Source organism: Spodoptera frugiperda, chromosome 1 (assembly GCF_023101765.2).
Source record: "Spodoptera frugiperda isolate SF20-4 chromosome 1, AGI-APGP_CSIRO_Sfru_2.0, whole genome shotgun sequence".
Classification (NCBI taxonomy): domain Eukaryota; kingdom Metazoa; phylum Arthropoda; class Insecta; order Lepidoptera; family Noctuidae; genus Spodoptera; species Spodoptera frugiperda.
The window spans coordinates 7,958,467-7,971,674 of record NC_064212.1 but is presented as its reverse complement, the minus strand read 5'-3'; the positions used below and the strand labels follow the sequence as shown (position 1 = coordinate 7,971,674).

Here is a 13,208-nt window from a genome sequence, read left to right as displayed (position 1 = left end):
CTACACCGGCTACACGTCGGCCCGACGTTACCGCCGGAGGGTCCCACGCAATATAACACAATTTTTAACCTAAAATGTAACCATAGCATAACATCGAACTGTTAAACAAAGAAAACATTAATGTAATGCCTAAATTCTACAGTTTGTTATGACTCATGTAATAGGTAAATCTATTGCAAAGAACAGTTTCAAATCAATATTTGACGATGATGATGATGACACATTCCATGACGCAGCGAAATATAGTAATGTTGACGTAACGTTTTAAAGCAAAACATGGTGTATGAACTTCAAGTTAGGGAGAGCCATGTTTTGGCACGAATGGGCCGACTCGAGTGGAGTGATACCACGGCCTCACAGAAAACGACGTAAAACAACGCTTGCGTTCGTTGTGTGAGTGAGGTTACTGGAGGCCCAATTAACCCCCTTCCCAATCCCTGATTCCCCAATAACCCTTAAATTCCTAACCCCCAAAAGGCCGGTAACGCACTTGTAACACCTCTGGTGTATCAGGGCGGCGGTGTTTGCTTACCACCAGGTGATCCGTTTGCTCGTTTACCACAAAAAAAAATGAAAACGATACAATTTTCTAAACTACCGAACAAAAGAAACATTGATACAGAATGCGGAATAACAATTCGAGAGGCTTTAGATATTCAAGCGGCGGTTAGTCACGAACGTAGATAAAATTAGACGAAACATCATTACAAACCACTATCATTATTGTTTTATTTGCAAAATTGCTCGCTCCACTTAATGTCGGGGTTTGCTATTCACACGGCTTCGGTGCCATTGGCGTGCACTTACTTAACGACGACTCTGACGTGACAAGCCCCACTTCTTATGTACGTCGACCCGTAATTGTTCAGTCAATTGTAAATTATATAAATCTTATGTCGCAACTATAATAGATAACTTATCTGTGAAGATAGAATTCTTGTCGAAGAGGCTTTGTTATTATGCTTAACTCGTTTATCTGTTGTCTCGTAATAGGGTTCCATATTGGGCTATTATATACGTGCACGATACACATTGGAAAGCAATACTTCGATACGAATGGGTCAGCTCGATCGGAGTGATACCACGGCTCACAGAAAACCGGCGTGAAACTACGCTTGCGTTGTTTCGCTCTAAGCTGTATGATCGATGGCTCTAAAAGTGAGGGTACTAAATGCCTGTTCCATCACGTTCATCATCTGTTAGTGTGGAAATTCCCATGATTGAAGAAATATTCCGAACAAAACACGGCAGTAAAACACCACCAAAATTTCCTATTTAAGCCGAGGTCTTAATGTACACTAAGAAATATAATATATTTTATTCTATTTTAGGATCGAATCTGATGATTCGATCCACAGAAATTGCACAAGCAACTACACTACTAAACAGATGAAACAATTCTTAAAAACGAATATCAGATGGGTACAGCGAACTTTTTAGTTTAAGACAAATTATCTGTAGACATGGGCGTTACTTACAAGGAAATAGAGTCCAAATTAGCTTTTTATATTCATTGTAATGGAATTGAAATTGCTGCATAGAATATGTAGTTTCTTTTAACTTATTCTACGTAGACTCGTTCACAGTAAGCTCTTTATGCTGCGTCAGTTTGTATAAAAGTAAGTACCAGTAAGTACCTAAATGTATATTGATAAATTTTCTGTATACATCATCACTTAATATAAAAATCTTAATTAGAAATTAGGACACCTTGTGTCCTATTTTCTCAGTACATTCGTAACACCAATAATATTTTATGCTCCGAAACTCTACAGATGATAGATAATAATTTTATTAAAGTGTACGAAAATTGGTTGTTCTAAATAATGGCTTAGCCAAGATTCTTGTGGAAACTATCTTAATCAACACCTTGAGATCTTGAGCAAATTATGACACAAAGAATTAATTTTTAAATAACTCATAGTTTACCAAAAATGTCAGAGTGTGTGTTTTGACAGATCAAATTCTGACAGCTGTGACAGTTATTGATAGAGACCGGATAATATGCAACATAAAAAGCTTCAAATATGCATGCAAATATGCATGAAAAATGCCTAAAATATGCACGAAAACTGACAGAATATGCAACATTAAAAATGAGTTTTTTTTGTTTTGTAAATATTATTCCTTTAGATTTAAGTATTTTGTTAGTAAATACTTGTCTTATGTTTAACTTTATTATGTATCTTTTTAATTTATTGTTATTTGATAAAATTAAAAAAAGCTATTAAGTTTTATATTTTTTATAAAAAAATCAGCATACATTTATAGAAAACTATCCATTGATAGATGTTAATCGATACAGTAACATGTAACATTATTTAATATTTTTGTATACATTAACAATCAAGTATTGTTCCATATGTTTAGTGGTAAGATTATGTCTTCGATCATTCAAAATATTTTTATAGGTCGAAAATGATCACTCCGCATCTACCTCAGTAGATGTGGGCCACTGGGCAGAATTTGAACTTGGGTGCTATGTTAGCGCTTATATTTTCTGGCAAAACTTCCGTCGGTCCATTAATACCTTCTGTAAATTATAGCAATAATATGCATCATCACTAGATATTAGTAAAAATATGCTATTAACCTTGAAAATCGCTTAAATATGCAAATGCATATGCAAATATGCAAATGCATATTATCCGGTCTCTAGTTATTGATATTTGACAGTGACAGGACACGGAGCTACAGCGGGCAGAGTACGCCACGGCTGAGCATAGATAACGCGGTGCACGCGACACGCAACCCAATGAGATCTGAAACGGGTGAAACATTCAAATTGCAAACCGCCCGCGCCCGCCCGTATCAAATGTTGTTTTATAGCTAATTCCCAAATTCGGTTATGGCCTATAAACGATCCGCTGGAATAATTTAAATGCGAACCCGCCTGTATAATGTGCGTACTTTACCCCAAAATTAGGCATTTGTATGTGAAATGCGTTTTGAAATAGGATTCTCTGACGACTTTTATTTCTTGTGCACGATGAATCCATGAGTAGGGTGATATTTGCCCAACGTATTCATAAATGATTGAAAAACGTAGAATGATTAGTTACATAGGAGAAATTGCATATCACCTCTCAATCACTAATTTTATTCTCTCCTCATAACCTCTCTATTGGTTTTAATCAAACTTGTACGACTTTAATTTCAAGAATACAGAATTTACTTGCGACTTTCAACCCAATCTTACCCGTTTGAACTGAACAGTTGCACTCGTACTCAACCATCCGACAAACGAACTATCTCATTAAAAATAACTTCATAAAATGGGAAAGCTTGTATGGCAAATAACGTCGAACATGTGAAACACATTAGTGCCCGGTCAGTACCTTTCTTTAATTTTAAAACGTTTAAATATAATAAAGGAGTTGCTTTTAAAGGTTTTCTCTTGTTTCCAAGCTAATTTCAAGGCGGACATTTCCGCCCATTCAATATGAACGATTGTTTATGGTGTGACTCCATTTTGCAACACAATTGTGAACATACATTTACTTGAATTACTCAGTTTACTCAGTTGTTACGTCTTAGTACGTTTTGTTTTGCTTGTTGTTTTAATTTTGTGATTTTCTTAAGTACACAATAGCATTATGTAATCTGGCTAGAAACAGTTTTGCCTATTTGCAATTAGATATATTATTAAACTTTTTACTTTTTCGCAATTTCTCTTAGTCTAGATGATTTAACAGATGGCTAACAAGTGGCTATTAAAAAAGTGAAACTAATAGTTAAGAAAATAATAATATTTATCCAAGTATCCCTTCGAGTAAAGAATACTGTTTTTTTGTAGGATAGGAACAAACAAGCAGAGTAGGGGAATTTTATGATAAGTCATCAGCGCTGCCCTGCTGGTTTAATAATATCTTACAATATCTCTCTTACTACCGATTTCAATAACCGATCTTAATCTCAAATCATTTGGATCGATGTTCATTTTCGACAGAATGCTATAGAACGAATGTCAAAAATCGATTTTAATATAAATATTTTGGATTGAGATCGGTTATTGAAATCCGCAGTCAATAGACAATTATAATAGTTAGAAAATGTAACTATCTTAGTGCCAGTTAGTCTGAAAAATAATTACATTGAAAGGAGATATTGTAAGTGCAAAAGATATTAGTGCGAACAGGCGATATCACTGTCGAAATTCTATTTGCCGGATTATTAGACACGTTATCCGTATACATTCTCCGATCAATATAACGGTGTCCTAATGGACGAAATTTAATCACGACAAATCGAATGCCACCTATTTATGAAGTCGAATGACTAAACAACTTTTTAATACGATTCACACGTTAGCAGTTATAGTTAGTTAAGTTTTTCTATCGACACATTTCACGGTGAGATGTATTGAACTCTTATTATATTAAATGTGATGCCACATACCGGCCACTGATGGGATCTATTATTGTTGATCCACGGATGAATATTCAATCATCACGCTACTTCACTGCTACTTGATGGATTCTGGGTAGACAGAAAAAAAAACAGAACATTAGTTATACTATTTATCTCTTAAACCATTTTTCAAATTGCTTCTTACAAACATCGATAATACATGTACTTAACAATGTATAAGATTATATTGTAGTCTGTTAATCAGTATCCCCTGTAACCATGGCAACCGTTACCTTTGCGTTCCTTTAAACAAAAGACTGCTCACCTACGATGTGACTGTACCTACTCACGGAAACAAAAGGAAAGAAACTTTAAGAATAATCACAGAACGAAAGCACCTTAATTACAAGGCGCCTTTGACTAATCTATACAAAACACAGAAAATCAATGTATCGCTAGAATAGCTGGTGCTTTCCTCACAGGATAGAATGAGTGCAAAGTGCATACAAAATCGTGATGTAGCCTTTTAATCGGTTTCACGTTCGTTCCCGCGTTAGTTTTTGTATTCGAGTTTCACTTCGCCAATCTGCGGGTTTACTGTTCGACCTGGACTTCTAGCCTTTCACACGTATGAAAATATGCCATCGGCCAATAGCATAGAACTCATTTCAGAAGATAGTCAATAGTCCTCGGTCACGGCAAATGCTGCAGTAATAAGATAAAGAGGCGGACCCATTTTGTTTTGCAGCAAACTCACTCCAATTTACGCGGTCCGGTGGCCATTAGCATAAGTCCGGAGCGAAGCGTGATGTGCGCGATTCGCCGTCGGTCGGCGTGACGCGGCGCAGGCGCAGTGGCCGAGCAGCGCCGCCGCCGATGTAATTGCGCCCGCGCGACACATTTGTTTACTATTGTAAGCCGTGAAGATGCCATCGCTTGCGACACTCCCGCCGACTCCTTCAAATTAGCTCGCTAAACGCTTCCATGCTTTGCTTTTTTTAACATCCTGGTTTTCCGACTTAAATTAATTCTGTTTTATATGTCAAGAAAAATATTTTATGCAAATCGTGTGCCCATTTAATTATAGTGATCTATGTGTAATATTTAGATATTCAACATCTACACTGCATTGATTTACATAGGAATTTGTGAAGTTAGTAGTCAATATGGCCAGAGACGCATATCAAAATCCAATAGTGACTGTAAATAATTACATTTATGCGAACATGGCCGATTCATGTCCTAATAAAATAACTGGACAAGTCACTGCTGCCTTATACATTAATCTAATAAACTCAGTCAAATCATAAACTGATCAGTGCGTCGATCTAGTTATTTTCTGTTTTATGGAGACGACTAATGTATGTATGATGATGATGATGACCAAAGCCTCTTCTCACAAGGAGAATCACCTCAATCACCACGCTTGCTCAATGTGGGTTGGCGATGTCAAACTTATAATTAGAAATTATAAGCCCAGGTTTCCTCACGATGTTTTCCTTCATCATTTGTCAGTGGTGTCTAAATAATCTTAGAAAGGACATATAACTCGGAAAAAGTCACATTGGTACACGCGGCTACGATAACTAGTATACACCAACACATCGACACAACTATCGCTACACAATATCCCTGTGTGGGTATTCCGTAGTAATGTGCATAAAAACGTTTGACCATTACGCACACATTGGTATATATTATAAATTTTGTGTCGGTATATGTATTTTTATAATTTAATAGATGGGTAAGGTTAAAAATATTTACAATTGATGATATGATTCAACATTTTCACTGAACTAGATGTAGTGCTCGTAGACGAGTGGTTTAACGAGCTTGCTCTAATCGTCTCCCTCCACGCCGATGTGGGTTCGAAACCAGCAAAACGTAAAAAGTATTTTTTAGATGAATTTTATTTCGTTGTTTGTCTTTTTTAAGTTTATTTTTGTTTTCTGTATAATAAAATCAGACTATAAAAGAAGCATTTAAGTCGGTAAATAAAACGATATCTATTTTATTACATATAATTTATTTTTATAGAAATAAAGTATAAATATTGGATATAAATCAAATAAAAAATGTTATTAATTGTTTTCATAGACAATTTTTTATTTATTAATGATTATTACAAAAAAAAATATATTATTAAATAATAATTTTTATTATTAATTAAATAATAATAAATTAAATTTTAATATGGTTTATTACTTATTATTAAACAATAAGAAACATTATATATATATATATATTTTTTTAATATTAAAATTTAAAATTAAAAAAAGTATTAAAAAATAAAATTATTATAAAAATTTAATTAAAACATTGTTTTCCAAATTTCCGCTTCACAGTAAATATTGTTATTTCTTGAAATTAGCAAATTTTTGTTATTAGAATTCTCCATTTTGTGTTTTAAGGCTGTTGCTATAAGATTCAATATCGAGTGGGCAATATGTTAGCAAAAATGTGACGATTAATACAAATAAGTTTTTAACATTATAACATTTCGAATCATACTCTAAGTTGGTTAAGGATGAGCGTAAATATAATGTTTCAAATTAGTTGAACAGCAGTTACATAAGTTATTAAAAATGAGAAATGAAGTGAATTAACATGTTGAATAGAAAGAAATTATGACAATTTCTAACCGCATAACAATAACATCACTTCACCGTATTTTCTAGACTGCATTTTAATATTATTTTAAAAATATAAACATTGTAGTTAATTTGGACTATATATAATTTGGCTGATGGCTCAGTAACTGATTATCGAAAAATAAATCGATATAACTCAGCGTTAACGCAAAAAAAATATTCAATACAAATAAATTTAAACTTTATGCTGCTAGCATGAAATTAATTATTTACATCGTTAAATATAACCACATTATTAGCCCTATCAAAATTTATAAAACTTCTGGCAAAATTTTATCGCTGTTCCTGGTGCATTGTGGGCAGCAATATCTTTTTGGGTGGCTCCCTGCACCTTAAACCAGAATGCAGGTGCCTCCTTATTGTTTGCGTGAAAACATCGAGTGCCGTTGCTGCAGTGCGTGTTGAAAAAGGAATCAGCCTTATGCCTGGCTATGATGTCGTAGTGCCGGGCTAACGAATTTGCCTTCGGCTTCGGCCCAGCTTGGCAATTTTCAATATCACCAGTCTCCGCATATCTGCGCACCCATAACTGCACGGACTTACACTATTAAACAAAAATATATTATTTAAAATACCATGAAAATCTATAAAGTTACTTATCAATAGGAATAAAATATAACTACAAGTAGCTTTAGTTGTAAACACAATAATTATACAATATTTTATAATCAACATATATACAATGTGATAGGCGTGGGACTTCTAACCCGTTAAGGCTGAGTACTACATCTAATTTTATCGACAAAAAAATAATATGGGGGTTGAACCCCTAATTGAAAATATTGGAAAATAGTGATTTTTTCGGTAAAAATAATTCACAAATGATTTTTTTTCTCACCAAAACATTATCAAACATATGAAAAAAGTAATGAATTAGTTAGCCAAGGTTATTAGCTACCGTTTGTCGTTTTTTTTTTGTTTCTACGACGCATACAACCTTTGATATCAAAAAAAGTAAAAAAAATATTAAAATAGCCATAATTTTTAGGGGGAGGGGATTCGACCCCTTCGACCCCCGACTTTTGTCGATAAAATTAGATGTAGTATTCAGCCTTAACGGGTTAGAAGTCTCGCCCCTATCACATTGTATAGGTTTACACAGTAATAAAATGCTACTAAAATCCTTTAAGCTACAACAGGATTAATAATAAATTATTTATAAGGATATTTAAGAAAATATTATTATTAGTATCCTATTAATATAAATTAAAATAGATTAAGTTTTAAATTTATTAAACAATAATTATTTATTCTTAATAATAAATTCATCAATAATAATAAAAAAGTATTCATTATTCAAATATTAATATTCATAAATTTTTTAATGTTATTATTTTTTGTATTTTATAAAACAAAAAATAATAACATTATTTTATTATATTTAAAAATATAATTTTAGAGAACTTAAAATAAAATTATTAATTCAATCAATTACCCAGAATATCAACATAATAATTATCTTATTTACTCACCGATATCGTTAAGCGCCTTTCTATTTCACTAAAGAAAAGATCTATCTTTTGTTCGTGCAAAATAATTACTTCTGCCTTTTTCAAATTTGTGAAGTGTTGAGATATGTTGAGCTTTACACACGAATTATGTAGCAATAAACTATGAAAATGAAATGCTCATAAATTGACAACTAAGAATATAATTTTATTTTGTAAGTTGGGTGATCTGGAAAACATTTAAAGAATTGACGGTAGTTACTTTATAAACGGGCTAAATAAAATGACCCGAGAGTTGCGTGGTCGCCACAAACATTACAAATTTAATACTCAAGTATCGAATCATTAGAAATTTAGAATTAGATGTTGTTTAAAAATATTTGATAAACACTACAAAAAGAACTTTTTATTGCTGGGTTCGATCCTGCGACACCTTGCCTGATAATTCAAAGCGTTAACCATTACGCCAAACGTGCAATTAATAAATGTTACGAAATATTGTAATCGATTCAATAATATAAATATACGACGAGAAGATTCCTTTAGATATATTTGTATGGGTATAATTTGTGTAGCTCGATCTTTCGTTGTTCGATTTATTAAATGTTTGTTAAGTATTATTTTTATGTCTACCCTTGTTTTTATTCATAAAATCTTTTACGAAATTCTTACATATACCGACACAATAATTTATAGTATATACCAATGTGTGCGTAATGAACAAACGTTTTTATGCACATTACTACGGAATACCCACACAGGGATATTGTGTAGCGATAGTTGTGTCGATGTGTTGGTGTATACTAGTTATCGTAGCCGCGTGTACTTGCCGTTGGTAGGTTTCGAACTCGCACTCTCATGCATGAGAAGCGGGCGTCTTAAACCTCCTAGCCGCCACGACAATCAAAGCGTGTATATTGACAGCAACGTCGCAGAAGTTTTTTTTTTTTCAATACACGATCCACACTAATGACTGTAATTCTAAATGCAAATGTGCCACTTTTACTTAGCAGGCTACTCTACTGATAAACGCAGGTTACTTTAAGAATATAAAGCATAAACAAATAAAACGCTGTTTGTTCGTTCCACTAAATCTCAAGAATGTTTAAGCCGATTGAGCTCATTTTTATTTCAAAATATTATGAGAATTTTGAAATAGTTGTCTATTTTACTTAATCCACTCCTGACCGGAGCAGTTTTAGTTTATGAATCTACGGTTTTATTTTTTTGTATGACCCTATAAAAACGCATGTATTTTAAACCTGACTACTCCACAATATTAAATGCTGTTAGTTTCACCGGACGAGTGGCAGATCTATCAAGTCAGACTTGCATAGAAATCGAAAACTAATCTTCGCAGCTTTTTCTACCAACACCTGAGACATGCATTAATTAGCATAACGATATTTTAAGGGGTAGTTAAATGCATGGTCATATCTGTGCATACCGCTTAGTCACTTTTTGATAACAATACTTTTATTTAAACGTAAAACAAACTCGTACTAAGGATACTGAACCCGGAAAACAATATTTCTTATAGAATTCCGTTACAGTTACAGTCGATATGAATCGTAGATTTTTATGATAAGGTTATAGTAACACCTATAATATATGTATTTTAACATCTTAGCTTGTTTTTTCTATCTAAGCAAAATTCTTTGTTTTAGTCAGTATGTTATATTGTCAACGCCGTGTTATCCCACAAAATCTAAGACACGAATCGACGAAAACAAATGTTTTTTCGGCCAAATGCCTAATGTATAATAATACACATTATAATGAAGCCTCAATTTGCGTTTGGTAAAATGTTGAAATATCATCGTCATCATCATCAACAGCCTATCCACAGCCAGCCTAGCTATAGGATCGAGCATTAATCGTCACGCTTGCTCAATGCGGATTGGTGATTGCAAACTTATATTCTATCATCAGGTCGTGTTCTTCTACTGCTGGACTCTCGGTCTTCAGTTCATGGATTATAGGCCTCCTCGACAAAATAATAATTTACTAAAATCTCGCTACGCACACTAGACTACGCTAGCCAAGCGGGTTGGAGATGGCAGTTTAAAAGGACCAGGTTTATAAAAGGACGTTCCTGAAATTGAAACTTTATATAAACATATATTTCCAAACTATATTATAAAATGGTATTTAGCACTAAAGCCGTTCGGTGTTAGTTACTTATGGTGCAAACTACATACATAGTTGCATTAATATTGATTTATACCTTTCCTTTCTCGATACATAGTCATTTGTAGTATGTGTTATATCTGTAAGGTGTGGCGGACTGGCTAGGGTTTGCGTCAATCATAAAGTAATATAACCTCTTGTCTGCCGGTATATGAAATACAATAGAAAATAGGTACATTGTGTCTGGCGTAGATCTGCGTACCGGACCACGAGATAATCATATATATTTTTTTAGTACCTTCGTGTACCTACAAGTAGTATACTTTAGGTAAGGTACCTTATATTTATTAATTTTAAAAACTTACAGGCTATACACGCCTATTGGTATCTTTTCTCATCCTGTTTTATTTTTATGAAATAGGGACAAACGAGCTGACGGATCATCTGATGATAAGCGATCAGCGCCGCCTCTGACACCCGCAATACCAGTGGAGTCATAGGTGCGTGGCCAAACTTTTAAAAAGAATACGCTCTTTTCTTAAATGTTTGAAGGTCGTATCAGTTCGGAAATACCAACGACGACAGTTTTGCTGTGAGATACAGAACGTTTCGTGAGAAACGCACAGATTGTACAATGTATTAATGTATTGGAAGAATTATCCCTTAAAATTATTGTTTAATACAATTAACATTTTTATATAATACATATATTCTATATGGGCAGCCCTGTGACGAAGCGGAGAGTACCGGCGCACGCGCTCACTTGCGAGCCATCATTAGAATGTAGCATCTCGAGCGATTTTCCTACTTTAGATACGGTAATGGTCGTAAAAACAACTACTAAGGAAAAACGCACCGCATAAAAATATTGTATCCTTACTGCCTATATGCCTTAGCCATTTCTGAAAATCATACGGAGCGAATAGCAAAAGCAAGTCGGTTCACATATTTTGCCATACACAGCCGCAGTTAACGAATGCAAGGAGGATTTAATGCTTCTAATGTGATTCTCGCAATATACACTTATGTACCGCCTATAATGCTTGCATAAACAACTCGTTTATTTTAATTCTTACTTAAATGCGTGTTAAGGCCTCTCTATGATTTGATTTCTTAGTATTGGAAAGTAAGGATTCATTAGATATTTTAATGAATACGGTATAACTTTTTGTAAAACCTACGTTACTTAATACCTTATTATTTACAAGTACTTATAAACAAAATTAATAAAATACTTTATAAACAAAACATTGATTTACTTTTTTTTTCAATTTAGTGAGTAGCCCTGCCAATTTCATAACTGATTATAACTGCTACCATCCATAAAGGAGAAACATCATGCATCAGAAATAGATAATGAATATGATTTTAACATTGAATACTTGCTACCGCCGTTATATGACGTCCCGTTTGCGGACAGCCACATCGGATGCAAGAAAAGCAACAAAAAGTCGTATTTCGAAGTACCGCCAAATCGGGATAGGATCATTAGATCGATACCATAACCGACACATCCTGAATAGGTAGGTGGTGAAGCGTGCCTACTGCGGCGCGCGTCTCTCACCCGCTATGCGCAATTTTTGTTCATTCATCTTCTGCCTTTGTATATTTTTTCAATCGCATTCAAAAGGTAGCCGCTCTTGTTTCGACGCGACCAGCCAGGAATAACCACATCAGGCACAAAATACGTACATCGAACGTGAAAACTTCCCTTGAATAGATGATAATGGCCAGTAATGGCTGCACCTTATACGACTAATCCGACCATTTTGTTTTTTAACACCGCTCCAAGAAACTACTGCTTTGACATAAAACAAAATAAATAGCCAATACTTAGATACATACAGGTCAAACTGAGAACCTTCTTTTATTGAAGTCGGTTAAAAAACTGTTGAAAATTCAACGACATGAGCCGAATTGTAATTTGTTTGTTCAATAAACTGTTGAAGTTACTTACAATTAAAATTCTAATGAAATATCAATTACATAGCTGTTGCATCCAATTCTGTCATGATTGAACCTCTTTACATTGAAGTCACGGCGAACGATTTACAATAAATGGTTAACAGTGAAACATGTGTCACTTGTTAAAAACGAAAATAATAATTAATTTGAATGAAGAAGTGGCGTGAGAACGCGCGGGGTGGGCGACGTGAGCCTCGTGGTGGTCGGCATACAAATTGAAACTGTCGGATCGGCCGATCGGTGGCCACTGCACCACCGCCGACCGTACTCTCACGGAAACGATTGCCCTAGCTAAGACAATGGCCGACAAGACTTGCATCAATTACCGCTTTATATTTATGACTTTAGAACGTTTTTGTAACACGATTATTAAAATTCATCGCTTTCAAATCGACATTAAGCATTCAGTTATTGATTTTAAATATATCCCGCACAAAAGCACACAACGCCAAAGATATAAATCAGTTAGACTGTCAACAATAAGTGCAATATTTGAGCGCCATGCTTGCTGTTCGGGTGACGCAAGCGAAACAAACAAACGACCTACATCGAAATGTACTTGTGCACCCCTGCGACTTCGCCCGCGCCGCGCTAAACCCTATGCAAAATAAAACACTCGATTGACATCTCTTTGAAATTTGTAAAATATTCAGACGGCTTAAAC

At 34.3% G+C, this 13,208-nt stretch overlaps 1 long non-coding RNA gene across 1 annotated transcript; it reads right to left on the bottom strand.

Annotated features, from left to right (window-relative positions):
• Nucleotides 1–6,631: 6,631 nt before the first annotated feature.
• LOC126911238 (uncharacterized) lies at nucleotides 6,632–9,274 on the bottom strand. The gene is made up of 2 exons (XR_007705761.1): nucleotides 8,474–9,274; nucleotides 6,632–7,545 (listed from the first exon to the last, which is right to left on the bottom strand). It is a non-coding gene; the product is annotated as an uncharacterized LOC126911238 (long non-coding RNA).
• Between the last annotated feature and the right edge of the window lie 3,934 nt (nucleotides 9,275–13,208).